This window comes from Molossus molossus, unplaced genomic scaffold, assembly GCF_014108415.1.
Source record: "Molossus molossus isolate mMolMol1 unplaced genomic scaffold, mMolMol1.p scaffold_m16_p_12, whole genome shotgun sequence".
Classification (NCBI taxonomy): Eukaryota; Metazoa; Chordata; class Mammalia; order Chiroptera; family Molossidae; genus Molossus; species Molossus molossus.
In genome coordinates this window covers 44,615,087-44,641,087 of record NW_023425347.1, presented here as the reverse complement: position 1 = coordinate 44,641,087, position 26,001 = coordinate 44,615,087, and the positions used below count along the sequence as shown (strand labels likewise).

The window sequence follows — 26,001 nt, the reverse complement described above, 5'->3', positions numbered from 1 at the left end:
AATACTTTCCAGGTCCCTCCATGTCGTCTCAAAGGATAAGAGATCTTTCTTTCTTACCGCTGCATAGTACTCCATTGTGTATATGTACCACTGCTTTTTTATCCATTCATCTACTGGTGGACACTTGGGCTGTTTCCAGATCTTAGTTATTGTAAATAGTGCTGCTATGAACATGGGGGTACATATATTCTTCCTGATTGGTGTTTCAGGCTTCTTAGGGTATATTCCCAGCAGTGGGATGACTGGGTCAAATGGAAGTTCAATTTTTAATTTTTTGAGGTAGCACCATATTGTTTTCCATAGCGGCTGCACCAGTCTGCATTCCCACCAGCAGTGTATTAGAGTTCCCTTTTCTCCACACCCTCGCCAACACTTGCTGTTTGATGATTTGTTGATGGCGGCCATTCTGACAGGTGTGAGGTGATACCTCATTGTTGTTCTAATTTGCATCTCTCTGATGATTAGTGATGTTGAGCATTTCTTCATATGCCTTTTGGCCATTTGTATGTCCTGTTTGGAGAGGTGTCTATTCAGCTCCTCTGCCCATTTTTTAATTGGGTTCTTTGTCTTCCTTTTGTGGAGTTGTATGAGCACTCTATATATATTGGAGATTAACCCCTTATCTGATACATCATTGGCAATGATGTTCTCCCATACAGTGGGTTACCTTTCCATTTTGATGATTGTTTCTTTTGCTGTGCAGAAGCTTTTTAGTTTGATGTAGTCCCATGTGTTCATTTTCTCCTTTATTTCTGTTGCCTTAGGTGATGTATCAGTGAAAATTCTGCTCCGTATGATGTCTGAAATTTTGTTGCCTACATTTTCTTCTAGAATTTTTATGGATTCACGGGTCACATTTAAGTCTTTTATCCATTTCGAGTTTATTTTTGTGTATGGTGTAAGTTGATGGTCTAGTTTCATTTTTTTGCATGTAGCTGTCCAATTTTCCCAACACCATTTATTAAAGAGGCTGTCTTTACTCCACTGTATGCTCTTGCCACCTTTGTCAAATATTAATTGAGCGTATTGCCTTGGGTCCATTTCTGGGTTTTCAGTTCTGTTCCACTGGTCTATATGCCTGTTCTTGTGCCAGTACCAGGCTGTTTTGGTTACAGTTGCTTTGTAGTATAACCTGATATCTGGTATTGTGATCCCACCTACTTTGTTCTTCTTTTTCAAGATTGCTGTGGCTATTCGGGGTCTTTTTTGGTTCCATATGAACTTTTGAAGTATTTGTTCTAGTTCTATGAAATATGTCGTTGGTATTTTGATGGGGATTGCATTGAATCTATAGACTGCTTTGGGTAGTATGGACATTTTAATGATGTTAATTCTTCCAATCCATGAACAGGGTATGTGCTTCCACTTTTTTATATCTTCCTCTATTTCTTTTTTCAATGACCTGTAGTTTTCTGCAAATAGGTCCTTTACTTCTTTGGTTAAGTTTATTCCTAGATATCGTAATTTTTTTGGTGCGGTGGTAAATGGGATTGTTTTTTCAGTTTCTCTTTCTGTGAGTTCATCATTGGTGTACAAGAATGCCGTCGATTTCTTGACGTTAATTTTGTATCCTGCTACTTTGCCAAATTCATTTATTAAGTCTAATAGATTTTTGATGGAGTCTTTAGGGTTTTCTATGTACAATATCATGTCGTCTGCAAATAATGACAGTTTCACTTCCTCCTTTCCAATTTGGATCCCTTTTATTTTTTCTTCATGTCTGATTGCTGTGGCTAAGACTTCCAGTACAATGTTAAATAAGAGCAGTCACAGTTTTTAAAGGATTATTTCACCCTTTCTAAAAGCCATTCTCTACCTGTCCTAAAAATTCTCAACAGTTTTAGTCAACACAACAATCAAAAACAATTAAGACTAGAAAAAGTCTTAAGAACAAATAATATAATCAAGAGGGGACAAAACAATGTAAAGATTTATCATGAGTCAGGACATTATAGCAATCCTCTCTCAGGACAGAGTCCTCCCATCAGAAATATTTTTTGATACCAATATCAAGGGCTGAATACCAAAATGCAAGGAATCTTATCAGATCTAAAGAAATTCCTGCATTTTTATTGTCATTTTCTCTCAAAGAGGACCAAAAATTTTCACCAGCACACAAATCTACCTCTAAGAGGATGTTCTACCACCTCTAAGAATCTATTGTGGAGGTTAAGGAGTTCCCAATCTAGTTTCAATTATTTCAAAAACTTATAACTGCCATACAAATTTCATATAGAGTTGAATCTTATTATTTGCAGTACTTGCATACTACTAAGTTGCCACAAACTCTGAATTAGCCAATACAGAACCATTTCTATTAAGGGAAATGCAGGGTTAAGTTCCTGCAAACCTCTGGTCACAGTTTCATCAGCCATTCAATACATAACATTGTTTTATGTGTGCTTCTGTTTAAAGATACCTTATTTAATATATACTGATTCATTAACACTGAATGCATTGCCAATAGAACTATGACTCATACTTGAAGAAAATGTATCTAACACATTTTCTCCACAAGATACATCATAACCTTATTGCACTTAGGAACACTACACAGCGCTTCAGCACAACACCTGGGGTAATTATATTTTTTATTTTTTTACTTTTTTGGTACGTGCCCCTAACAGGGACCAAACCGGGGACTCTCTGGTCCACAGGCCAATGCTCCAACCGCTGAGCCAAACCGGCCAAGGAATGGGGTCATTTTAAACAGCAAAACCTCACCCCCAAAAAAACACAAAATGCCAAAGATCTAACACTAAACAGACCATGAAAAGAACACCATTTACCATATGACTGCTGAAAGAAGGCAGGGCATAACCTTGTTCAAGCTTAGTTGAAAACATATGTCATGGGCTAACCAACTTATTATTTCATTTAGTTTTTTTCTAATAAACCAAATCAACATTTTAAATGAAAATATTTAATCTAATATTTTGATTAAAAAGAAGAAGAAAACTGGGGGGAGGGTTGAAGGGAGGTGGAAGAGGGCATAGAGGGAAAAAATAAAATAAAATGAAATACAATAAAATAAAGAAAACTTCCTTTCAAAAAAAAGTATGACTGGAGGTGTGTGGGTGGAGAAGGTCTCAGATTTATATTATTAAAAAACAAAAATCAAGCCCTGGCCGGTTTGGCTCAGCAGTTAAGAGCATCGGCCTGCAGTCCACAGAGGCCCAGGCTCAGTTCCCGCTAAGGGCACGTACCTTGGGTGCAGTTTGTCGCCGGCCCTGGTTGAGTCGTATGGGAGGCAGCCACTCAATGTGTCCCTTTCATGTCGATGTGTTTCTCTCTCTCTCTCCCTCCCACTCTGTCTGAACAAAATAGAAAAAAATGTCCTCAGGTGAGGATAAAAAAAAAAAAAAAAATCAAACCTGAAGATGGCACATCATAAATACAGGGTGGGGCAAAAAGTAGGTTTACAATTGTGAGTACTCAAAACACAATTTATTCTTGTATTATTAATTATTATTGTATTATTTTCCATATGAACAACTATAAACTTACTTTTGTCCCACTCTGTACAACAGAAATCAATAAAGGTTAAAAGAAACACATGCTAGAAACTCTAACAAAGCATTCTGATTTCTACTCAAGGTTACAAAATGGTTACAAATGCTGATTCTGACTGAGGTACTTTAATTTACCTAAGAAAATTTTTCTTATTTGAAAAACCAGAGTAACTGGACACTGAGATAGCAACATATATCAGAGAAACACACAGATTCCAAATATCAAATACTTGATTTTCAGAACCCGCAGTATAAAAATTATTTACTGAGGAACACAGGACATCAGGAAAGAAAAATATGTCAAGTGTCACCAAACTTCCCTACAAAAAGAAAGTTTTAGCCCTCTCTGGTCAGTTTGGCTCAGTGGTTATGGCGTGGGACTGCAGACCAAAGAGTTGTGGTTCGATTCCCAGTCAAGGGCACATACAGTCGTCCCTCACCACTCTGCGCTTTGACTTTCATTTCTGAAAAAAACACAATAGAGTGAAGCCATGAAAAGTCGAAGCACAAAGTGGCGAGAGACAACTGTATATAAAGAATCCTACTTCTCAGAAATTCATTTATCGTGGTAGGGTCTGGAACTGATAACGAAGTCCAACTATACCTCGGTTTTGGGTTCAATCCCCAACCCTGGTCAGGGTTGTGAGGCAACCAATCCATGTGTCTCTGTCACATAGATATTTCTCTATCCCTCCTCTCCTACTCTACCTAAAAAAAAAAAAAAAAGGAAAAATATCCTCAGGTGAGGATTAAAAAAAACAATAATAAGCCCAGCCAGTGTGGCTCAGTGGTTGAGCATCAAAGAGGTCACCAATTTTATTCCCAGTCAGGGCACATGCCCAGGTTGCAGGCTCGATCCCCTCTGTGGGTGTGCAAGGGGCAGCAGCCAATCAAAGTGTCTCTCTCATCGATGTTTCTATCTCTCTCCCTCTCCCTTCCTCTCTAAAAATCAAAACATATTTTTAAAAAATAATGAAAGAAAATTTTAAGCTGTCTTGCCTTACCAAAGTCTTAATTTCTGGTTTTAATTTCAAACACTTATCACTAAAGCCCTTTATCTTTTATATGTCTTTCCACAATACCCCTGATACCAGTATCAAAACCTTATAAGAAAACCACCTAAATAGGGTAATCCAAATTAAATCCTGCTTTATAATTAAACTACTTTGATAACTTTATTTTTCACTTAAAAATGTTTTTATCTTTACTCAGAAGAAATAAATTAATGTAATTTCTGTTCAATTCTATGGAAATGTCAGCATCAAGTTCATCATACAAAGCTATGAAATTTCTACACACTATTGGAAAAGTCAGTGCAGACTCACATTTTAAACTAATCAGACAAACCCAGGGGTGTGGCTCAGTGAATTGAGTATCTCCCATGGACCAAGGTCCCAGGTGGATTCCCAGCCAGAGCACATGCCTGGGTTGCAGGCTCAATCCCTGCAGGGGGTGTGCAGGAGGCAGCTCATCAATGTATCATTTCTCTCTCTCTCTCCCGCCCCCTCTCTAAAAATCTATTTAATAAAAATATACATATATTTAAATTAATCATACAAATACCTTTTCCCTAGAAGCAAAAGGAAAAACTTTCATGATTCTGTAATATTTAGGTTTAAAATCTTTCAAAATCGTATCATTTACATAAAGTATAAAATCAGAGGAAACTATTCATTATACCATTTCATTACTTGAAAACAGCTGTCCCCTCTCAGCCTTCACTAGTCATTCCTTCTCCACAGTAAGCACTTTCAGTTCCATCAGTGGTTCTCAGATACTACATTCTAATTACCCTCCTCTTGCACATTCAGTTTTTCATTTACTGTTCTTAATATGCAGCTTCCAGAAGTGAGGCCAACATTATAAATATGTTCTAAGCAATATGTAAAACATATAATATGTCTTATTATGGACAGAATTCTCTTAATGCTGTCTGGTAATTTTTCCCTCCCTTTTTAAGCAATTCACAGTTGGATCTCTACAATTATGCAAAACCAAACTCTTAAAAGTCTCCATTAAATCCAGCTAGTTCTTTCCCCCAATTCAAAGGTTTCTCTTCTCAGTCCCCACACCATTAAATCCCTCTGAATCTTTTAACCAAGTCTTCACTTCCCTCCTTCCTTTGAAACTACTATCTTTGACTTCCACTTCCTTCTAGTTTTCCTCCTACTTGTAAGGTAAATTTTCCACATCGCTTCCTCCCCACTTTTTCATGCATTGTGACTCTCCCTCTCTGCTGCCCCCAAAATGACACGCCCCTTTTGAATCCTCTCTCCATAGGTAAAATCATTAAAACTCTCTTACAGCTAATTTTGACCTATAAACAGTTTATACCTCTATCCCCAACCTCCACCACAAACTTCAGACTGGCATATTCTGAGCTCTCAAGCTAGATGTCCCCAAAGTACCTTGTATTCAACAAGTACAAATCCCTAGTCATTTTCTTCCTACCCCCAAAAAATGATCTCTTCCTATGTCAACAATTTCAATAATGTGTAACCACCAAAATTAAAAAACTTTGTGACATCTTAACTCTTTCCTTTTCCCACCAATATATCAACAAACCCTACTCATTCTACTTCTAAAATGTCTTAGAAAAAACTGTCTGCTCTTTCCATCCCAATGTTATTGCTCCAGTTCAGGCCATCATTACCCCATTAAACAAGTGTAATAGTCTAATAGTCTAATTAGTTTCCCATTCCAATTTGTTCTTTATCTGCTCACAAATATATGTCTTCATAAACACAGCCTTGATTCTAATTTTTAAAAAAGGCACAGTGACTTTCCCCCACCTTCAATTCCTGGAAAATTCCTCAAAGCCCAATTCAATGATCCATCAGAATTAACTGCTCTCTCCCTCACTCCCATAATGGTTAATTCTTCTATAACAGAATTTACAATGTATAGTTTCATACATCTGTATTTCCTACTTGATTATAGGCTCCCTGAAGGAACAGTGCTGCAATTCATTTTTATTCTTAGTACCTTATTTTGGTGAACTGAACAGAATTCTGCTCATAGAACTTTTTCAATTAAATTTCACACTTTTTAAAATTCCTTACTTTTAAGCAACTCACACTATAGGTGCCTGCCTGTGGTTTCAGGCAAAATTTTAAAAGTTGCTTTCATTATCTATCCTTGCATGCTAAGTTGTTTAGAAATGTTATAAGCACAACTGTATATTTATCCAAAGCATTAATAAAGATATTAAAATGGACAAGGACAAAAACAACCTTTTTAGATACATATCTAAGTTTGACAATGATATCTTTTAACACTTAATATAGGTTATTCTACACCTATTAATGTTGCATTCTTTTTTTTTTTTTTTTTTATCCTCGCCCGAGGACATTTTTGTATGTATCTTCAGATAGAGCAGGAGGGAGAGAGGGGGAAAGAGAGAGAGAGAGAAACATCTTCGTGTTCGAGTGGCTGCCACCCACATGACCCCAACGAGGGCAGGGACAAACTGCACCGAGGTATGTGCCCTTAGTGGGAACCGAACCCGGGTCTCTCTGGACCGCAGGCCGACACTCTAACCGCTGAGCAAAACCGGCCAGGGCTCTGTTGTATTCTTAATGCTGACGAGCTACCCTATATTTCTCTACCTCACCTCTAAGGACAGAAAATGATTTCCAAAACTACTGTTTTCTTTAAGACTTTTTATCTGTTTCTAGTCTTCTGGAATACTCTGAGTCACTACAAATTAACAGAAGCAATTAACACCTCAGTTTCTTTGTATCATTTAAATGTCATTTAAAACCTGTGGCATTAGCCAGATAGGTACTACAGTTTCCTGGAATACAATCAAGTGGTGAAGCAATGTGGGTGGGATTTACAGAACTTGATCAGGCAATGGAGTTAAAAAAAGAGTTACAAAATATTTACGAAAGGCTTAAACTTAAGAAACCCAAGGGTGCCCTGGCCGGTTTGGCTCAGCGGTTAGTGCATCGGCCTGCGGTCCTGAGAGACCCGGGTTCGGTTCCCGCTAAGGGCACGTACCTCGGTTGCAGTTTGTCCCCGGCCCTGGTCGGTTGTGCGGGTGGCAGCCACTCGATGTGTTCCTTTCACATCGATGTTTCTCTCTCTCTCTCTGTTCCTCTCTCTCCCTCCCACTCTACCTGAACAAAAAATGGAAAAATGTCCTCGGGTGAGGATAAAAAAAAAAAAAGAAACCCAAGGGCATTGTCTTAGAGTTCCACTGTAATTATAGGGACAATTTTTGTTAAAAGTTCAATGTGTCCATCTGTGGCATGAGAAAAAACCCCTGCACAAAGGCAGCTTCCAAGGTCAATGTCAGGCTGATCATCAGCCTGTCAAGATATGGTAACCGATCATGTCACAGAAATTTCAACTTGCTTGAGACAACAGAACACTGCCCTTAAATGACTAACCAACCTCCAAAATGAATTAGAATTAAATACTGAAATTAAGTATATCAAACCCATGATATTAATATTTCTTTTAAGTTTAAAGCTTTATTTTTTGAAGTTCTTATAATATTTAAGAAAAATTTAATGTTATAGAATCTGACAGCCTCATGATTCTAAATTTAAGATAGTAACTGACTTCAGACTTGTGACTTTAAGTTTAAAATTGTAAGAGTATTTGGTTTGGTTAATAAGCAAATTTGGAATGTTTAAGAGAAATTGTGACTCACTACATTTACAAGTTTCATTTATTAACTTGAAAAGAATTCTTAAGTATTTAGGAAAGTCTTGCTTGTTGAAATTTCACATTTATTCCATACGGCATATGAAGTGCTAAAAAAAATAAAATAAGGGCTAGTATATATTAACTGTATAAACATAAGGATTGTAATTAAGTTAAGCAGCATTAATAGTAGTAGTACTAATAGCTAACATTCAAAGTACATTTTCCTCCTGCTCAACATTGTTCCAAGTACTTTATAGTTAAGCTCAATTATTGAACAAATGATCACTGAGATTTACCATGAACTAGGCATCATTTCAGGCTCTGAGAATTAAATCAATGAACAAACATACTTCAACCTTCATTGGTCTTCTATTTAAATAAGAAGAGACAAATAATAACTATCAGGTATGATAATTACTATGAAGAAAAATAAACTGGGGAAAGTGAAAAAAGGAGGTACTGTTTTACATGGCATAATGAGGATCACACAAGTGAGCACCATTCACACAAAAGTTTATGTAAATGATGCACCTTAAAAACTCCCTCACTAGGGAGAACCTCTCTAGACCAGGTAACAACCGAACCTGAGAACTGAGAGGGCAAACGATGCAAGTATATCAGAAGAGTATTACAGGAAAAGAAAACAAGTACAGAAGCATTTTACCTGGGAAGGGTTATTTTAAGGAAGATTTATTTGTTCAACTAGAATTACTAAAATATATTAATCAAAGTGTCATCCCTCACCCCCACACAGAAAAATAAAATTATTTGTTTATATTAAACTTGCTTTTTTAAAAAAATCCTCACCCGAGGATATTTTTCCATTTATCTTCAGACAGAGGGGGAGAGAGAGAGAGAGAGAGAGAGAGAGAAACATCGACGTGAAAAGGACATGTCAACTGGCTGCCTCCCACATGACCCTGACCAGAGCCGGGGGAAACCGCAACTGAGGTACCTGCCCTTGATCGATTGGAATCGGAATCGGAGCAACTCAATGGGCCGATGCTCTACCGCTGAGCCAAACCGGACATGGCTCAATGGGTTTCTTTCTTCCTTACTGATCTTGCTTTGCATTTAGTTAAAACTAGCCCTTTCAGTTGTCCTTGAGCATTTTTGCAAACTTTTAACTCATTCAGAGCTCTAGCCTCCCCACATTCTTACTGATAAATAACTTTTTTGTACTAACCATTTATTACGTACAATTACTTACGTACCATTACTTTAGTGGGTATTTTTGATGTTTTCTTTTGAAAAATATTAGAAATTATTTATATGGAAGTCATAATAATTCCTTTAGATGACACCTACATTTTCCTTCCCTCAATGAAAATTTTTTTTGTAATTTTAATAACAGGTTTCATTTTTAAGAACCGGTTTGGCTGAGCGGCTGGAGCGTCGGTCTGCGGTCCGGAGAGACCCCGGATTCAGTTTCCACTAAGGGCACGTACCTCGGTTGCAGTTTGTCCCCAGCCCTGGTTGGGTCGTGTGGGTGGCAGCCACTCGATGTGTCCCTTGTTTTTTTTGTTTTTTTTTTAATCCTCATCCGAGGACATTTTTCCATTTTTTGTACAGACAGAGTAGGAGGGAGAGAGAGGAAGAGAGAGAGAGGGAAACATCGATGTGAAAGGGACACATCGAGTGGCTGCCACCCGCACGACCAACCAGGGCCGGGAACAAACTGCAACTGAGGTACGTGCCCTTAGCGGGAACCGAACCCGGGTCTTTACGGACCGCAGGCGGACGCTCTAACCGCTGAGCCAAACCGGCCAGGGCTCGATGTGTCCCTTTCACGTCGATGTTTCTCTCTCTCTCTCTCTCTCTCCCCCTCCCACTCTATCTTAACAAAAAATGGGAAAATGTCCTCGGGTGAGGATAAAAAAAAAAAAGAAAAGAACCTTCTATATATATTGATTGTTCATACCATCTGTGGTCATTACCAATCTCTTCTAAGTTTCTGAAAACAGCTTTTCTATGAATTCCTACCTAATATAAACTTCAGGCTGACATAGTCACTACCTCTGATTCCCATGACTTTGCATTTCTTTTTTTTAATCCTCACCAGAGGACATTCTTGCATTTATCTTCAGATAGAACGGGAGAATGAGAAGGAGGAAGAGAGAGAAAAACGATGCGAGAGAGAGACATCAAAAGGTTGCCACCCACACAACCCCAACAGGGGCCAGGGACACTGCAACAAGGTACATGCCCTTAGCGAGAACCAAACCCAGGTCTCTCTGGCCCGCAACCCATGCTTCAACCACTGAGACAAACCAGCCAGGGCCCATGACTTCCATTTCTATCTGGGAAGCAAAGAATAGCGTTTTGGAAAAGCATGAGCTTTGGAAATCAGGTATTTGTCACATAGAAGTGTAACAAATACCACATTAATAAAATAACAAATAGCATTTACTGAGCACCTATTTTATATCAAGTACCTTTGTATATTCTATATAAGTACTATATCATTTATAATGAGAAAAACAAGGCTTAAAGATAAATAATTTGCTTAAAGTTACAGAGCTCATAAATGCTACAGCCAGGATTTATTCAATTCAGGTCTGATTCTAAGCTCATGTTCTTTTCACTACACCACAAAGCAGTAACTAAAACATGGGTCTGTTTGCCCACAAGACATGTTCAGTGATGGTTAATTCCATATGCCCCTCACTGCTCTTCCATGTTGGTCAAAATCAATTTCACACCAGCAATTCTCTTCAATTTATAGATTCAGTGGCCAGCAAAGCATTTATTAAAAGCTCTGCTAATCTTTATTAGTGAATTTTATTAATCCACTAATTAAAACCAAAACGATATCACATTATGCCAAACACATTCTTAAGATATTTTTTTTGTTTAAAGAGCCTTACATACAAAAATAAAAACCCATGTTAAAAAGTCAGGAAGCCCAACTATCTAATTTGGTATACTGTGCTATTCTTCCTCAAAATTCTTAAAACACACAATGTGAAGGCTTATAAAAATAAGTCATTCAGCCCTGGCCAGTTTGGCTCAGCGGTTAGAGCGTTGGCCTGCAGTCCAGAGAGACCCGGGTTCGGTTCCCACTAAGGGCATGTACTTCGGCTGCAGTTTGTCCCCGGCCCTGGTTGGGTTGTGCAGGTGGCAACTGCTCGATGTGTCCCTTTCACGTCAATGTTTCTCTCTCTCTCTCTTGCTTGTCTCTCCCTCCCCCTCTATCTGAATAAGAAATGGAAAAATGTCCTCGGGTAAGGATTAAAAAAAAAAAGTCATTCAGGCTGGGTGAAGGGGGGCAAACGGGGTGGAAATGGAGGACATCTGTAATACTGTCAACAATATTTTTTTAAAGTCATCTGTGAATTATTCAGATCAAGACAACAGAAATACTTACAATGGTTTTCCAGAAACCAAGCAACCACCAAACAGACAAGAACTCTACAGTTGTATCATCATGGAACTATAAATAACAAGTTTCTCTTAATTATCTTCTCATTTTCTCTTCATACATTAGATTGTGAGTAGCCAAATTAACTGAATGAAAGAATGTCTCCTAGGCCAAAACATTACCATTCTTACCACTTCAAAACCTACAAATCAAGTAAACTGATCTGAATGGACAAAAATAAAGAGCTAGAATAATAATATATATTTCCAGTTTCTTAAAAGTGAAAAAAGAAAGGTTTATAAGTAGGTTTCTACAACTAAACTGTAGCATCATGGTTTTATACTGAAGAACTTCTAAATGCACCAACTGACTTTTTTTTAACCTACAATAGGCTGAAGTGAGAATGACTTAAAATAGGCAAAGAAAATCTTTTTGGATTGATGAAAATGTTCTAAAACTGAACTGTGGGGATAGTTGCACAACACTGTAAATTTAGTGAACATTACTGAATTATACACTCAAAAAGAACATGACTCAGATATCCTCCATCAAAAATCTCTAATTATTATAGTGTCCAGAATGCTCCTCCCTCAACTTACTATCTTGAAATTAACAACAGCATTTAGATCTATTGTTCTGTAAATCGGCATATCTTAAATCTTACTTGAACTGAACTCCACTTCAAGTAATTTTAGCATATCGGGGCCTCCAGGTACTGAATTACATTATAGTCCTTCCTCTTTTATAAACAAATGAAGTTTGACACCACAGTACAAAACTTTATCTAAAACACCGTAAGAAATGCCTTGCCCTGGACAGTATGGCTCAGTTGGTTGGAGCATTATCCCTCACTCCAAGAGGTGGAGGGTTGGGTTTCAGCTAGGGCACATACCAAGGTTGTGGGTTTCATCACCTGTCAGGAGTGTGCGGAAAGCATCAGATCGATGTTTTCCCTCTCTGTCTCCCTGACTCCCTCTAAAATCAATACATCAAAATAAAATAGAATAAAATAAAAGCCTTACTAAAATTACACACAGAAAACAAGATGTATGAGGAAACATAAGAGTTTGGATAAATAACATGACGAATGCCCTGGCCGGTTTGGCTCAGCGGTTAGAGCGTCCGCCTGCGGTCCGGAGAGACCCGGGTTCGGTTCCCGCTAAGGGCATGTACCTCGGTTGCAGTTTGTCCCCGGCCCTGGTTGGTCGTGCGGGTGGCAGCCACTCGATGTGTCCCTTTCGCGTCGATGTTTCTCTCTCTCTCTCTCCCTCTCTCTCCCTCCTACTCTATCTGTACAAAAATTGGAAAAAAAATAAATACATAACATGACGAATAACTTAAAAGTTCTACTTTTAAAGATCAAAGTACTGAAATCATAGCTACTTCCAGTTCTGATGGTTTTTATGTCTAAAAGTCCTTGAATATAAGATCTGGAAGAAAAGTCAAATATCACTTTAAAATGTGATACAAAAAGCCCTGGCCGGTTTGGCTCAGTGGTTGGAGTGTCAGCCTGCAGACCAGAGTCCCGAGTTCGGTTCCTGCTAGGGGCACACAAAAAAAAAAAAAAAAAAAAAAAGTGATACAAAAAAAGTCATTAAAATTAAACATATACTATGAATACTTAGGTTCATACCCCAAGCCCAGAATTAGCACCTGTGCAGCACTGAGCAAGATACTTAACCTCTCTGCTTCAACTTGCTCATTTGCAGAATGAGGGTAACAGTAACCATACTTACAAGGTTGCTGTGAGAACTAAATAATAATGAGTCATTCTGTGTTGTGTTATCTAGCACACAGAAAATTTTCAGTAAATTTTGACTAGTATTACTTTTATAGTAGTTTTAAAAACTATTTAGAGCAGTCCTTCACAATCTTCAATAAACATTCAACTACCTGGGAAACTAGTTAAAATGAGATTCTATTGTTTGGGACGATCTGGGTAGGGCCTGAAGTTGCCGTTTCTAGTAAGTGCCCAGAGAGGGACCAAGGAAGGGCACTTTTAAGTTACAAGGATGGTTCTCAAAACTTCAGCACACATCAGAACCACTTGGAAGGCTAGTTTAGCACATAGAATCCTGGGTTCCACTCCATAGTTGGAGAGAATTTGCATTTGTAACAAGTTTCCAAGTAATGCTATGCTGCTATTCCCAGGCGCATATATATATATATATATATATATATATATATATATATATATAATTTTAAGTTTATATACCTTTTTTTAAGATTTTTTATTTATTGATTTTTAGAGAGGGAGGGTGAGAGAAACATGGATGGAAGAAGGGAACATAGATCAGCTGTCTCCTGCATGCCCCTCCGGGGGATGGAGCCCAAAATCTGGGCATGTGCCCCGACCAGGAAGAGAATCAAACCGGCAACTTTTTGGTACACTGGCAACACCCAACCGAACCACACAGGCCAGGGCTGATATTTAGAGAACTACTGCTCAAAGGTTATCAGCTAGGATGTACATCAGAATCACTTGTGAGGTATTTATCTGTGTGTTTTTGATTAAATGTAGGAGCCCTAACTATACCCTAATATTGGTTCTCAAAGTGTGGTCTTATAACCTACTAAATCTGAAACTTGAGGGATGGGGCCCAGCCACCCATTATTTTTTATTTAAAAAAAAAAAACAAAACAGAAACAAACAAACCTTCTAGGTGATTATGATGCATGCTAAATTCTGAGAACCACTGCTTTATAGTTACAAATTAATCAGAATTTCTTTGGTGAAATTTTGCTTAACTACAGAAAGAAAAATATCTACCTATGTTGGCTTAGGTCTAACTGGAAAATGTCCTGGCTCATCAACTAAGTTAACAACAGCATTTATTCAAATTTAGTGGTAACTCTGTAACAGGTTACTTAAGTCAGTTACTCTCTATTTCATTCTTCATGAGATAATGTTCTCCTATACATTGCACCCTCCACCCCAGTCAGACATTTAAAATCTCCAAGCCAAACACACACACACACACACACACACACACACACACAACAAAACCTTTTTAAAGAAATAAATCAAAAACTCAGCCTAACATTTAATTTCCACAAACGCTCAGCAAATACAAGGATCACTAGAGTCTGAAATGTAGGTATGTGTTAATCTTAAATTATTCTGGAACAAAATAGCTAATTTCAACAGCTAAAGGCCATTTATAATATTCTGGGGCTAAATTACCGGACAGTAACCAAAATTTATTTATAGAGAAATTAATGTATCTTCCAGGCTAACCATTAGACTTATCTGAAAGAAAAAATATGTGCATGAACACAGTAATAAATCTTTCACTGTGCCTTTCTTAAAATTAAGAAAGCAAAATGGGAGGCATAGAAAAGAAAATACAAAGGGAGGATTTCTGATAAGAAAGTTGCATTCGCACTTGAAGCCAGCCTGAAATACTAAGTAAGGCTCTAAGCTGATTCTCAACATTTTAGTAGCCCACGGTTTGATTTTATAATCTGCATACCACAATGTTGTGTTTATAAATATAAAACAAATACCTTAAAAGTAAAATGGCTTAAACGTAAATTGGGATTTTTTTCTTGGCAGGTGGGGCACCCACAACACTCTCAGAAATAATACAGGATACCAGAAGGTGGCTGTCATAAAAATTAGAATGGGAATGAATAACTGCTTGAAAGGAATTCAAAGAATGAAAAGAAAGCTGCCAAGTCATAGGATAAAAGTCCAAAAAGCCATTAGCTGGTCAGGAATGCTGTACTAAAGTATTCAAAACAAAAAAATTTAAGTGGAAAAATAAAATAAAACTGAGATGCTGTTGTAGGCCATCAATGGCAGCAATTAAAAGTATCCTGTTTACCCAAATAACATTAAAACACAAACAGGTCTAGCACACTATCTGAAAGCAAAGCAAAGGGTTTTCTTTGATGACCAACCCTTTCTAGGGAATTCTTGAAAACTGAATGCCGTAAGAAAAAGTCTAAATCAAAGTGCTGAAATATCCAGGTATAAATTAGATTGAGTTCTAGGATTTCTCAGGTTACTCATATCAAAACAGAATAAAGATGCAATAATATTTATACATCAAATTGAAGTTCAAAAGCATGCAAAATGATGCTATAGTACCAAGACAACAAAATAGTGGTTTCCCATGGAGGAGAGGTGAGTTTTAATGACCAGAATAGGGCACAAAACAGTTCCTGGGATTTGGATAATGTTCTGTTTCTTACAGGTGTGTTCACATTGTGAAAATTCACTGAACTATACACTTCTGGGAACTTTTTGTGTGTATTATACTTTAATCATATTTACATTTTTTTTAAAAGCAGGGAGGGATAAAAAGGAAATTTCTCTCTCAGGAAATAAAACATATTACAGCAAACAAAACATTTAAATATTATATTCAATGAAGACAGTTAAGATTAAGAATTACAGGTCTGGGTGGGCAGCAGAGAGTTAATATAGAGAAGTATCACAAATTCAAAGACTACCAGTAGATAAATCTCACAAACACACACACCTTCTTCAGAAGGAAAAAGTGTTGCTATCTCTATTATACAGCCAAGCCAAATAAAGCATTATTTCACTTTATTTATGAAATACATTAAAATCTGCATACTAGTGGGACATATATACAAATTGCAGATCTGTTTTCCTTACACTTCTATCCAATTAAAAAACAAAAAACAGCAACTAATAAGGAGAATAAACAAGTGCCAGAATATAGCAAGAACCTGCTATTTCCTGGACCATTTCAGTGCCATTTCACAAACCATCTCATCTCTTTATGGGGTAGCTGAGTTGCAGTAGAAACAAAAGGTATAAATTATGTTCCACTCCCTTTAAATCTCATCCCAAACCAAGGGAGAAAGGAATTTCATCACATCAAGTTCTTCATCTGTAACGCTCTTTAAGTGATGATCCCCAAGCACAAGACACATCTTTTCAAATATTTACTATAGTTTCACATTCAAAGTTAATCTGGTTTTTCTTCCTAGCATTAATGCAATCATACTAATCTGTAAACAGCAGAAAATGTTAAAATAATAGATTTGGAGCCATTACAGTTTTGAAATGTAAATAAATACAAATATCTTACTTATAAGAATATCTTATAAGAATTATTTTAAGATCTTGAATAATTATTTCATAAAGGGAAAAGAGATCACACACTTTCAACATTAAAAATGCCAAGCCCCTCCTTGCATGGATGCCCTCACCAATGGTCACTTGGAATTTAGTTTATTCATTATTAAATTTCAGTAAATGTACCACATTGCCATTTTGTTAACAGCTGAAGATATGGTGATTCTGTAACTTGAGTACTAGAACTACCAATTTGCACTCTGTTATTAAATATATTAGAAGCGTTTGATGTCAACTTTTACATTACTGTATTTAACAAAGAAAACACCTTAAGCACACATTCTAAATTAAAGTTTACTAGAAATGTATTTATCTAATTCTACAAAATCACCAAAGTAGTTTTTCTCTTTATAGCCTCTAGTACTGTACTCTTAAGTAGTTTCATATTTTGTTCAAGAAAGAAATTGCTTCATTGAGTTCTACTAAATTCTGGAGTATGAGAAAGAAGTATTTCAAATTTTGGCTGACAAGAAAAGAAATTATAAACATTGTTTTGTTAAGAATGAGCTTTATTACCCTCAATTTATAAAGTGCTCTTAAAAATCAAGCAGAAAGCAAACAATAGAGACCAGGGCAAAGTATATTAAACATGTCAAAGAATCATTTAAAAAACAGTATTAATATTTTTTAAAGTTTAGGGTAAAAATAAACAGTATCAAATATAAACATTTAAAATGTAAAAATGAAACATAAAGCAATGAAACATAAAAGATTATTTAACAGAGTTAAGACAATTACCAATTTGGAGGAAAACATTTAGACTTTCACTTCACACCAGTATCAGATGAGGTTAAAAATGTAAATTTATTTAAATCTAACCTAGAAAAATTAAAGAAACAGTATTAAATCAGTATTGTTTATTTATTACATTTCTGGAGAAGAAGAAATTTCATAAGATTAGGAGTAGTACAAAATTAGGTCAAAAGATTTGTTTACATTAATTTTAAAATTGTTTATCTTAAAGATTCACAAAATAAATACATTTGTTAAACATAATGTTTCACCTCAGTATTAATCTAAGAAAAAATGTGATATGACCTACACCCTACTAAGTTTTTATAAATAATATCTAATGTTCAGTTATAGAGCAACAGCCACTTCAATCTAAACATAAATTGATACTTTTTATAAATATTATGACAACTGGTTGTAAGAACCTTTAAAATGTACTTAAAATAATTTCTAGCAATATACTAGACAGTAATACTATTTATAGGAAACATGTATAAACGTTCTTCACACTGTTATTTATATATGCAAAAACTTAGAACAGGGGAAATGATACATCTACACTTGGAACATCAAACAGCCGTTTATAATGATGATTATTATGAAGACTCATTGTGAAAATGGGAAAATGTTACCTAACATTAGGTTAAAAAGCTGGACATGAAATTAAATATATGTTTGATTTACAAGTATGTAAAACATGTATTTAAAAATAATAGAAGAAACCTATCAAAATATTAATCTAGTTATACTAATTCCCAACATTAAAAATTCTCAAACCAGCCATTAAAAGTTAAAACACACACACACCTCTTATACCTAAATCAAAACTATCTACCATCATTCAACCACTGAAGGAAGCTTGAGGTTTAAATTAACATATTAAAAGAGACTAAGAAGGCAAGCAAAGAAACAAAGAAAATCTACTACAATATGAAACATTTCTCATCTCAGGACACTCAGTATGCTGAGGATAAAGACTCAGTATCAGGGTTCAAAACCATATAACAGAATAATGCAGATAGAACATTTACTAATTCTAATTATCTGCTTTGAAAACTCCTTTATCAGTAAATGTTCTCTAGTCTTTAGACAATTGGTTAATTACTACTAATATCAAATATTAAATGTAACAGAGCCTTATTTGGAAGGTAATCCCTTGAAATATTAAATAGGGAAATAAATTAAGTACATAATGGCAACAAAATTAAACAAAATAAATTCCATACACAACAGCACCATTTTTATTTGGTACCATCAGATGAGTTCTTAAGTAAATGTTCTAGAAAACTGAAATGCATTAACAAAACTTTGAAAACATTTACTGTAAAACAATCTTGTTAAACGACACCAATTTCTTATTTCCTTAAACACAGTACATGGAATAAAAGTTTATTTATGACTGAGGTCATGATTGTGACACATCATGTACTACATACATCTCTACAATAAGGAATTCATTTGGAAATTAATGATTATAATACTGTATGTCTCCAGGTAATGACCTTATAGCACCATTAACTTCTATAGTTCCATCTTCTTTTTAATAGCTCTTCTTTCCTTCTCCCTTGAAATAAGATGACAGACATTTCAGCTTGTCAGTGTGCCTAACTCCAATGGCCAATTCTGTGGATAATCTGTGAGCTAAAAAATCAAATAAACCAACCCTGTTAGGGCTGCAAAAAGTAAAGTTATTTACTACAATTAGTAGTTTCTGAATAAAAACCACAGGATTATTGTAGTTGGTTACAGTTATTTTGAAGGCTCAAGATCCCTGCTGTTTCAAGTAGCTGGTATCACTAGTACTCAAAATGCCCTTGAATTACTAATAAATATACTAGAATCCCCCCAAAATGATCATAATAACGTAACTGAATATGCTCTTTGTTACTCAGGGACAGTTACTCAACTCGCTTGTCTCTCACAAGACAAAAATCACCTACATGAATGAGAAAGTAGAGCTAGAAAGAAAAAACACACACACACAGAAAGTGGTGAGACAGACAAGACAGACAAGTTCAAATAAAATAGCAAAGTCCATATTCCATGGACTTTAGAAGTCAAGGCTTAGGACTTTGGGAAATATTTACTAATACTGTTTTTTAAGTATAATTATAGTACTTACCAGAGTATTAACTACAGAAATTTGCACCACAATGTATATTAAATACTACTATAAAAATAAAAAAAGTCTTCACCCTGGCCAGTTTAGTTCAGTAGTTAGAACAGCCTGCCGTGCCCTGGACAGTTTGGCTCAGCGGGTGGAGTGTCGGCATGTGGACCAGAGACTCCCGGGTTCAGTTCCCGCTAGGGGCACATACCAAAAAGAAAGAAAGAAATGGAAAGAACAGCCTGCCAGCCGAAGGATCACTGGTTTGATTCCAGCCCCAGTCAGAGTTGTTCGGGAGGCAGCCAATAGCTGTGTCTCTCTCACATCGACGTTTCTCACGTTCGCATGCTCTCTCTCTCTCCCTCCCTCACACCCTTCCCCTCTATCTAAAAAGCAATGAAAAAATATTCTCAGGTGAGGATTAACCGAAAAAGAATAATCTAAAAGTCTTCTAGCAAATATTCTTTAGTTATTTTTTTAAAAAGCACCTGCAGTGTGCCCAGCTGGTGTGACTCCGTGGATTAAGTGTCATCCCATGGACTGAGAGGTCCCAGTTTGATTCCTGGTCAGGGCACATGCCTGGGTTGCAGACTCAATTCCAGGTGGGGGGGCAATGCAGGAGGTGGCTGATTGCTGTTTCTCTGTCACGTTAATGTTTCTATTTCTCTCTCCCTTCCTCTCTCTCTCAAAAGTAAATAAAAATATATTTTTAAAAAAGCGAAGGGGGGTGCCAATGGGGTAAAAAAGGAGAAAGATCTGTAACAAAAAAATAAATAAAAATATTATCATTAAAAAAAAATAAGCACCTGCAATGTACTTTTTAATTGATTTTAGAGAGAAGAAGGGGGAGAAAGAGAGAAACATCTATGTAGGAAACATGGATCAGTTGCCTCCCATAAACACCCCCAACCAGGACCAAACCCACAGCCTGGGCATTTGCTCTGCCTGGGAATCGAATGAGCAACTTCTTGGTGCATGGGACTGCACGCTCAACCAACCGAGCCACACCAACCAGGGCTGCAACGTACTTTTATTGAAGTTTCCAGTCAAATAATTTACTGTAATCTCTCTTGGACACTGATTCAAAAAGAGGTAAGAAATAAAATGTATATTCTTGATATAATTAATAGGTAATATAGATATAACATTATAGTTTACTAAGTTACAGGTCTATGGAAATTAGCATTGTGTTAGATCTTAAGAAAAAAATTCCAAGTGAAGACAAATTAGTTTTATATTATCAGTTATTAACTTTATCTGATTACTGAAGCTCATGTAGCTGTCATAGATCACTTCTATGATAGTAATAATTGACAAAAAGGAAAATAAAATTTCTTGGTTAAGTTTTACTCAAGCACACTCAAATCATGTAAGATACATTTCTCCTCTTCCTTGGATTTTCTTAGTATATTTCTTCCCAGTACCTCAGATAATTTAGTCTGTATCAGTCTGTAAAAGACTGGTAATTCCCAAGAACACTACCAAAAGCAGTTTATAAAACAAAGTTGTTAGTGTAAGGAACATATATTATTGTGAGGACCAGATGCACAGGAGAACTACCAAAGGCTCAATTACCAAGCAAAACTTTCTAGATACCTTTGCAAAGGCCATTATAGTTGTAACCTTTGTATCCATTATAGTTTTCACAATTTCCTTTTTTTATTTATTTATTAATTTTTAGAGAGAGAAAGAGGGAGGCGGAAAGAGAGAGAGAAACATCGATTTGTTGTTCCACTTATTTATGCAATTCATTGGCTGATTCCTTTACATGCCCTAACATGAGATCGAACCCACAACACTGGTGTATAGGGAGAATGCTCTAACCAATTGAGCTACCTGGCCAGGGCAACAATTTCCTTTTAAAAATAATAAAATGTATTCAAATAAATGTTATTTAACAAAAGGGCTACTATACCTAAATATGGTTTCAATAAAATATCAACCTCAGTTGCTGACTTTTTTATATAGACATCAAGCAATTTTGGGGGGGAGGACTGAAAACTGCCTTAAAATTTTATTTAACAGGAAAAAAATACCTCAAATACTGATTCCAAGTTCTGGTCAGCCCAGCTTTATGTGCAACAATCATCATCAGCCTGCCTATTCTTGGACCATAGCTCTGTCAATTTTCTACTATCCTCTCTGCTCTGCAACTTCTCCAACTCCATTTCAGTATCAATCTATACACTCCCATGTCTTCTTTCCTCCACATCACACCCTTCAAATATAGTTTTTATTAACTATAACCAATATTCCTACCTGAATTATTACAATATAAAAAACACACTGCCCAGGAAGAGTGGACATTTCTTTTTATGTGACGGGTCTAATAAATAACATTGCTGGTAAGCTTGGAAGGAAAAATACAAAACAATTGCAAAATGCTGCTTAGTGATTTTTGAATAAACATATATTTATATTTATATTAACTACTAATACATCAACCATCTGTTAAACTCACTACATTTCATGGTCAGAACATTACTTTAATTGAGCTGTTAACTTTTTAAACTTCTGGAAAACTCCTAGTCACATACTTGGGTTATAGTTTACAATATGAAAGTACTATAAAATATAAACATATGAATATAAAGGTAAATATATTACACAAATATTAAATATGAAAATATAAATACCAAGTCATAAAATATTTATTTCTTTCAATCCTATTTTACAGGAACTTCATTTTTACCAAGCTCATCATACTAAATCTCTAGCACAAAAATAATTTTATCACCCAAAACATTTTCATAAAACTACACCACCCAAAAATCTGTACATACAAAAAAATTTTTTTCATGCAAGAATGCGTATGAATCAAGACAACAGGCACATATCACTAAATAAAAATGTAATTGAGTAGAAAAAATTGTACTGAATATGCTAATATTGTGATGGTGCATCTTAAAACAACACCCCTCCATTTCCTTAACAAAACAAACTAATACACAGAAATATCTGAAATAATACACAGCTACCACTAAGAGGTCACAGAGATTTAAGACTAGGGAAGGCAACTGGGTAGAGTGAAACAGGGAGCCTTTACTCTCTACACTTCTCTGCATTAAGTGATGAGACAAATAACACTTTTAAAACCCTATGAATGGATTACTTAGTTATCTGATTCGTTTTGTAAGGAACTCCCCACAAAAAACACTAAATAAATCCAAAGAATGCTCAAGAATATGAAGTCTACTGTAATTCATTTTTGATAAGAGTTGGAGAAAAATGTGATGTCTAATTAATTTAAGAAAAATTGGACTCAAACTCTGATACCAAGTTTATGAAGAGACGTTTGCTCTTAATTAAAAATTTGACTTGAAACATTCCTCTACTACTTTAAATATGTAACCTAAAACTATCCTTGAATCAAAGATGGCAACCTTGTAACACGGTAATCAAAATCTCATCAGTAATTATGAGTAAAAAAGCACGTACGTACAAAAAAAATTAAAAGGACAATTTTATTCTGACATCAAGCATTGTCAAAGACATTAAAGGCTCCCTCCAAATACTACCAAAAGTTATTGTAAATACAAAAATAAAGTGATGAGGAATGGTCAATGACAAAATAAATGGGGGTAAATGATGCCAGAGAGAAGAAATGAAAGGCGCTCTGTTTTCAGCCTAAGAATGGCCAGTGGAGAAAGGTACCGCGGCAGAAACAAGCGACAGAATGGTTAACAGGTCTGGAATTCTTCAGAAAATGGCAACAAGGGGGAAAACTGACAAGAACGTTGGAAAGTACGAATAACGGTATCCAATGGAATCGTCACGTCAGCGTGAGCACAGCTCCAGACTTCCAGTGAGTTGGGACGGGGTGGAACCACTACAGCGCGAGGGAGAAGGTGCCGGGGCAGAGGGATGCACACTGCAGGTGGCGGAGCGCCCGCAGGGGGGTGGGGAGGAAGACCGTATCGCCTCAATGGGGTCAATGACTAGAGGAAGCTGACACAGCACGTCTCCCAGCACCGAGAGGCACACGCTCCCGGCCCCTCCCTAACAACTTGCCTTGTAGAAAGAGTTGCGGGTCCCAGGCCGCCGGAACCCAAGGCTCCGCCATCCAGGACAACTGCTCTGCCAACAAGGTCCCGCGAGAATCGAGGGATCTCGCGATACAAACCCACTAGTATCTCGCGAGTTTCCCCTAGAACAACATGGCGGCACAGGAAAATCAGTAGTTCAGAATTTCGAGAGTGCATCATTAATGGACTGAAAACGTGTAAAACAGAAAAAGAGCAGTAAGTCTTATCTGCGTTACATTTCTCATTCTATTTCCCCTAGTGTAAAAGAAAAGTGGCAAACGATCCTAAAGATCTCCGAGGACCGATTAGACTATACACACAGCATCCCTCCGCCTCAGCCAGCCTGTCACGTGGAAGCCGATCCTCGACGTGCCCATCACGTGGGCCGCTACAGAGCGAGCGCGCGTCCGCCGCCCTCCCCGCCCCCCTCTCGCCCGCGCACACGTGCGCGCGCACCCCGCCCCACGTGGGGGCTTCGCCGCCGCCGCCTCCAGTCCACCCCCTCCCAGCACTCTACTCCAAATCCGGGTTCCAGAGCCGAAGGTATCCCCGGTTCCTTCCTCTTCTTCCATTCTCCCTCCCGGGCGTCTGGCCTTCACCACGTGCCCCGAGCGCCTGCTCACCTTTCTCGTGGGGCCGGTCTCCGCGGGCCACTCGGGGAAGTGCCGCCGCCGTGGCCGCTCTCCGCCCCCGCCACAGCACTTGCTCCGGTGGCCGGCGCCGCCGCCGCAGGAAGCTCGACAGCGGGGCCGCGGCGCTTCCAGGTGGGTCCCCGCCTCCAGCTCTTGCCACTTCCCGCAGTACCAGCGGCTCCTTCCGGTCCCCTCCTTTCTCCTCGTCGCTGGGACGGGCTGGCGGCGGTGGCTGCAGGCGCGCTCACTACACCGCCTGCTGGTAGCTGCAGCCGATGCAGTGCCGACGGGCTTGGGGCCGCCGAGGTCCGCCCCCGCGATCCGCCCCCGACCCCGGGCGACGGTTGGTCTGAGGGCAGGACCCAGTCCATCCCTTGCGACAGCCTAACTTGGCCCTATTCTTGTAGGAAAAGTGTCCCAGTAGCTCCGCTGCTGGAAATCCGCTTCATCCTGCCCTCTGTGGCCTCTTGAGAGATTTGCACACCCTACCTCTCTTAGCAGTGTGGTCTCACGCTGGGAAAAGAACCATGTATGTTACAGATGCTCCTGCCTACCTCATCCCAAACCGCACGGCCCCCTCGCTCTCCCCTCTGGCTTTCAGCCTGTTCCTGCAACACGCAGGCTCAATCCACCTCAGGACTTTGCTGTTCCCTCTGTTAAGAACACGTCTTCCAGATTTCTTTTAACTCGTGGATGTTCAATGCATAAAGTCCTTTCTCAAAGGTCAACATCTGAGACTTCTCCGACCGCAAGAGCACACTTGCTCCGCTGCCCTCAGGCTATCAGCTTGTATTCCTTCATGAGTTATAACTTCGAGACCTTATGTTTTGGTCACCTGCTACCAAGAAAGTGAGAGAGATCCTGAGAGGCAGGAACTTTTAACTTTTGCTCATTGCTGTTATCCCAGACCTCTGGCACAAAGCAGTGTTTAATAATTAGTCTAATAAAACAAAACAAACTATTTTGAACATGCAAGAAAATAAAGCCCTACATACACTGTTTCCCTCTGTATGATTATAGAGCCAGGTTTTATTTATAACACTTGAGTCCTGTGTCAGGCAATATGCTATGTACTTTTTATACCTTATCCTATTTTAGGCTTGCAATTGTCCTGAGATAGATACCATTAGTGTTGGGCATTGAAATGTACTTCTCAGATCCCCTTCAAGAATGGAGGACTCATTACCCCAGCAGTCAAGATTGTTGCCCACAGCCTTCAGCTGTCAACCTCACTGGCATTGCATAATGTCATCCCCCTCCCAAGGGGGCCACATCCAATGACTAATCAACTCAGGGCTACAAATAGTATCAATCTAAGGATTGTTGGAGGGCCCAGCCTTCTCATCCCAACTTGGGATCATCCCATCTCCAGAACAACCTGCAACAGCTGCAAGTATACCATTAAAACTGCATCACAGCTCAACTTCTCTCTCTGCCTGATCCTTCCCTTCCTTCTCACCAGTGATGACTCCAAGAACATTTCCTAATAAATCTGCACACAAATCAAGTAAGAGTCTGCTTCCTGTGGAACCCAGCCCATGATACTATTCACATTTTTTCTGATGAGAAATTAGGCTTAGAAAGGTTAAGAAACTTGCCCAAGTTTGAACTGCAGAAAGTTCTATAAAGAGATATAAATAAAATATTGTAGGAACAGGAAGACTTGGAAATGGCTTTTTATAAGGGTTGCCATTTGAGTAACAGCATGACCTTGCAAAGCAGAGGAAAAAGACCATTCTCAGCTGAGGGAGTAAGAGTGTGTGGGGATGTGAGAGGGGAACTACAAGTAGCCCCAAGTGATTGGACCTAGGGTCTTTGCAGCAAGCCCTAAAGGGGTCGGGGGAAAAGACCACTTCATTAATG

The 26,001-nt window shown here is 37.9% G+C and overlaps 1 protein-coding gene across 7 annotated transcripts in view; it reads right to left on the bottom strand.

Annotated features, from left to right (window-relative positions):
- The window catches only part of ZZZ3 (zinc finger ZZ-type containing 3), a 106,359-nt gene extending 82,087 nt beyond the window's left edge, over window positions 1–24,272 (bottom strand). For 2 of the 7 annotated variants that reach the window (XM_036255169.1, XM_036255172.1), the window contains exons 1-2: window positions 18,877–19,127; window positions 17,381–17,461 (exon numbers count right to left, since the gene is read on the bottom strand). The gene's annotated coding sequence lies outside the window, so the exon portion shown is untranslated. Of the gene's footprint in view, window positions 1–17,380; window positions 17,462–18,876; window positions 19,129–23,492; window positions 23,562–24,129 lie in introns of those variants that run through there. The other 5 variants (XM_036255176.1, XM_036255173.1, XM_036255175.1 and 2 more) reach the window with 4 other exon arrangements.
- Between the last annotated feature and the right edge of the window lie 1,729 nt (window positions 24,273–26,001).